The 5,275-nt window shown below is 40.2% G+C and overlaps 1 protein-coding gene across 1 annotated transcript in view; it reads left to right on the plus strand.

The window, feature by feature from the left end:
- The window catches only part of CDK6 (cyclin dependent kinase 6), a 251,021-nt gene that overhangs the window by 209,977 nt on the left and 35,769 nt on the right, over positions 1 to 5,275 (plus strand). The window lies entirely within an intron of this gene.

Raw genomic sequence — 5,275 nt, forward strand, 5'->3', positions numbered from 1 at the left:
CCTGAACGGGGGAGGGGCAGAGAGAGAGGGAGACACAGAATCGGAAACAGGCTCCAGGCTCTGAGCCATCAGCCCAGAGCCCAACGCGGGGCTCGAACTCACGGACCGCGAGATCGCGACCTGGCTGAAGTCGGACGCTTAACCGACTGCGCCACCCAGGCGCCCCTATGTTCCTTCATTTAACAAAAGTAATACATGGGTATTTTAGGACTGTTTTGAAAATATGGTTAAAGAGGGGTACCTGGGTGGTTCAGTCAGTTGAGCATCCAACTCTTGGTTGCTGCTCAGGTCATGATCTCATGGTTCATGAGATCAAGCCCTGTGTCAGGCTCTGTGCTGACAGCACAAAGTCTGCTTAGGATTCTCCTCTCTCTCTCTCTCTCTCTCTCTCTCTCTCTCTGACCCTCTCCGCTCTCTCTCTCTCAAAAATAAATAAATATTAAAAATATAAATATATATGTGAGAAAAGAATATAAGATAAGCCTAGAGCATCTTGCTGTACCAGAAAGTAAGAAAATAATAAAAATGGGAACATGTCAGAAGCACACGGAATTTGGCTTGAGGAGACCCCTGGACAAATCTGAGACAATTTGAGCATGAAAATATGATTACATACTACTATAATTACATATTAATGGATTATAATTCATTAAAAATAATGAGTTATTTTATCAAATAAAACAAAATCCATGAGTACATACTGACATAAATAGGTAAAAAGAAGAGAAGAAAAAGCTCTTTCTTACAGTAGAATGGTAACTAATAAATACAAAAGGAATGATAGTGTTAGAAAATCATCAACAGATGCTAAAACTTTGAGTGAACATTTGATACAGATCAGGAGATTTACATCATTTCAAAATTGATTTCTATAAAATACTTTCTCTTTTACAAAGGTAAGGAGAAAGAAGAAGAAAGAAAAATAAACCATAAGCCAGTGACCCAAAGATTACTGTTACTGATGGTTTAGCAAGTTGTCTTTTGACTGTTTTCCTATGCACTATAACCTTTTGACTTTCTTATAAAAGTGAGCTCATGTTTTTTTGTAACCTACTTTTCTCATGCAAAAATACATCCTGACCCTGGGGCAGCTGGGTGGCTCAATTGGATAGGCATCCACTTCAGCTCAGGTCATGATCTCACGGGTTCGTGAGTTTTAGCCCGCATCATCTGTGCTAACAGGTTGGAGCCTGGAGCCTGCTTCAGATTCAGTGTCTCCCTCTCTCTCTGACCCTTCCCTACTTGCTCTCTCTCTTTCAAAAATAAACATTAAAACGTGTGTGTGTGTGTGTGTGTGTGTGTATATATATATACATATATATGTATATATATATATATATATATATACATATCCTGATCTCATTTATGTATATATAAACATTCGCGGGCACATAGTAAGCATGTAGCAGATATTCATTGAATGAGTGAAATTTGCAAGAATTTTTAAAGCATACCTGTGATATCTGTTCTGATACTAAAGTTTTCCACATTTTCACGACGGTTTCATTGGGACTAATTCCTGGAAGTGAAATAGTGTGGTAAAGAATATTAACAAACCTAAAGCCTTTGATGCATGGAACCAATTTGTCCTCCAGAAAGATTTTTATTCTTTATTTATGACAGTGGTGTCTTAAACACATGCCTTTCACTACATTTTTAAAGAGAAAGATTGGGATTGATGTGTTTGAAATACCATCCAGAGTAGGACGTAACAGTTGTCAGTTAGAAAATAATAGTCGTCAAGTCCTCCTCTCTCTATGTAGATAGATTCTGTCAGGACCAAAAGATGAGGACTACTAACAATTTCCCAAACCCTTTACTCATCTAATGGAAAATTCTGTTAATGCAGAAAGCTCCAAGGTGGGATAGACTCTGATTTTTGCTGAGCCAACCATATATTATATCATATACCATACCATCCTCTCTTAGTATCACCTGCACTAGGCCTGGAGTCTGCTATGTCAAGGTAAATAATGACGAGAAAAACCAGGTTCCTGACTGTGATAGGCTAGCATTGAGTGGTACCTCCATTATCAACACAGAACCTCCAAGAGGGCCTCCTTCACTTGGACTTTGATGCTGGATGCTTAACATCCTTGAACACCAGCATCCAGTGCAGTTTCCAAAGGTGGACAGTGCAAGGTGAAGGATACAGAGGCATTCTGTGGGCAGCTGAGCACTTTTCTCTCTTATGCCATGGCAGCCCTTACCAGCTGACTTCAGCCTCCAGCTGGTTGTAGCAGGAGGGTATTATGTCCTGATCCACACATTAGGCAGATCACTAAGGAGAACCAAGTAGAGGATACCCAGAGAGGTACTTTTGGATTCAAAAGATGAGAAATCAGTAGAACTACACCATGATTTGGATTTGCTTCTATTTTCCCTTTTGGCTTCACTGGCTCTCATGTTCTCAAGTGATGACAGTTAGGCTGATTGAGAGCCGTTAGTCAAATCTAGTAATAGTATTAATCTGTGGTTGGAAATGACTGTTAAAGTAAGTGCCAGCCTATTCAGTTGTGGTTTTTCTTCCAGCTTCCAATTGTGCCAGGCTTCCAGCAGAAGGAATAGAGGCTGTGGTAAAGGAAACCGTTGATAAACTAAAGAAACCAGAAACTGTCACTACCCATAACAACGAAACAACAACCAAAAAGTTAGAGAAAAGGTGGGGGAGACAAAGGAAATTGTACAAAGTGGCTTAACCCTGCACAGTCTGATGGGATCTTTGGGCATGAAGCTAGCATGGTGGTACTCAGGCACTGACTCCAATTTTCCAGTGAGAACAGGAAGACTTTAAGTACCAAACCCGAGCTCTCTGGTAATACTGCTGAGCAAGAAAGCTTCTCTTGAGGGAAAAGAATGACTGGAGCTTAACTGAAGCTATTTTTATCAGCTTCCTAACATGCTCCTCAGTCCACTAATACACAAAGGAAGCTGGAGGTCTGGTCACCAAATTGTGTCAAAAGAGTTTACCCTATAATCCTCTTTACTGAATTTTCCATGACAAGTATTCAGTAAAGTTGCTACCACTCGTCAGTTATCAAGAAGTGCGTGTTGTAACTGAGAAGTGCTTAGCAATCAAGGTTTCTGTTTGCTGTTTTTATTTTAAGAACTTTAGACTGGCAGCTCTCCATGTTTTTTTCACCAAAGCTCCAATTTTTTTTTTAATACTTTGAAAAGAAAAAAAAAAACTATAAGTAAATCTGTATTCAGTGAACTGGAAAATTAAATGGATCTCTAAAGCAACAGAAGACACAAGTAACAGAGTAATATTGAAGAGAGTCTGAACACAGTACCCGGAATATTTCACTACCTCCCTATGAGAAAATAACTATTTTAGCAGCTATTCTACCCTATTTCAGTGTTTCCGAGATGTTCATTTTTTTTTCATATTTGATTATTTCTAGAATCAGGATGTAATTTGCGACTGGTAGCATCTTACATTTGATGAGATAGGGTGGTTGTGCTTGAAAAGCAGAAGTTAGTAATTTTCTTTGTACCATTGGTATCCAAGAGCTGGTTAACTCTGAGCGTCAAAAGACATTTTTCAAGCATTAGTAGGGAAAATGTATTTAATTTGTGGACATTTTTGTTATAACTTCGTATGTGAGTGATGGGACATTAAAGGAGTAGACTAAGGAAACAGAGTTCATGTTGTTCTCTTGGGTCACAGCTGGTCAGTGGCAGAGCAGGTCTGGAGTCCGTGCCTGCTCTGGAGGGTCCATACAGGGTGTGTTGTCCTTCTGTCTGTCTGTTAGAGCCCACGCCTTGCAAAAGCAAGACTCTGTGAGGCAAACCCCATTTTCTCTGAAGCGTCCTTCTATCTGAGCATTGGCCAAACGCCCAAACAAGTGGGAAGAGGTACCAGAAAAGGTCAGCCTGAAATGAGTGCATCAGTGAAACCTGAGACACTAGGACATTGTTCTGTGACAGCACTGTGGTGTCGGTGTGGCTATGCAACTCAGCCACTCCTAGCTGAGCCTGAACACTCTTCCCTGGTATCAGAGACTTCCACTTCTCAGGTGCCAGGTTTATCTTTTGAAATAAATCGTGTATTTAAAGAACAGTACTCATGTTAATAAAATAATAACATCAAAGATATCCTAAAGGTATATTTTGGTAAATTAATGTTGTTAATTATATCATATACCATACCATCCTCTCTTAGTATCACCTGCACAGTTGATACTGCACACAGGAGAGCGGTTCGGTTACCACATAAAGAAAATTTAAATGTCTTTGAGACTTCAGAGCATGAAAACCCGAAGTAATCAAAGGTGTGTGTTGGTTACATGCTAAAGCAACACAACCTGAAAGTGGGTTTTGTTTTTTGTTTGTTTTTTTTGTAGATTTATTTTTTTTCTTTTTTTTTTTTTATTTATATGTGAAATTTATTGTCAAATTGGTTTCCATACAACACCCAGTGTTCATCCCAAAAGGTGCCCTCCTCAATACCCATCACCCACCCTCTCCTCCCTCCCACCCCCCATCAACCCTCAGTTTGCTCTCAGTTCTCAACAGTCTCTTATGCTTTGGCTCTCTCCCACTCTAACCTCTTTTTTTTTTCCTTCCCCTCCCCCATGGGTTCCTGTTAAGTTTCTCAGGATCCACATAAGAGTGAAACCATATGGTATCTGTCTTTCTCTGTATGGCTTATTTCACTTAGCATCACACTCTCCAGTTCCATCCACGTTGCTACAAAAGGCCATATTTCATTTTTTCTCATTGCCACGTAGTATTCCATTCTGTATATAAACCACAATTTCTTTATCCATTCATCAGTTGATGGACATTTAGGCTCTTTCCATAATTTGGCTATTGTTGAGAGTGCTGCTATGAACATTGGGGTACAAGTGCCCCTATGCATCAGTACTCCTGTGTCCCTTGGATAAATTCCTAGCAGTGCTACTGCAGGGTCATAGGGTAGGTCTATTTTTAATTTTCTGAGGAACCTCCACACTGCTTTCCAGAGCGGCTGCACCAATTTGCATTCCCACCAACAGTGCAAGAGGGTTCCCGTTTCTCCACATCCTCTCCAGCATCTATAGTCTCCTGATTTGTTCATTTTGGCCACTCTGACTGGCGTGAGGTGATACCTGAGTGTGGTTTTGATTTGTATTTCCCTGATAAGGAGCGACGCTGAACATCTTTTCATGTGCCTGTTGGCCATCCGGATGTCTTCTTTAGAGAAGTGTCTATTCATGTTTTCTGCCCATTTCTTCACTGGGTTATTTGCTTTTCGGGTGTGGAGTTTGGTGAGCTCTTTATAGATTTTGGA

Source organism: Herpailurus yagouaroundi, unplaced genomic scaffold (genome assembly GCF_014898765.1).
Source record: "Herpailurus yagouaroundi ecotype Mexico unplaced genomic scaffold, PumYag 100, whole genome shotgun sequence".
In the NCBI taxonomy this organism is placed as follows: domain Eukaryota; kingdom Metazoa; phylum Chordata; class Mammalia; order Carnivora; family Felidae; genus Herpailurus; species Herpailurus yagouaroundi.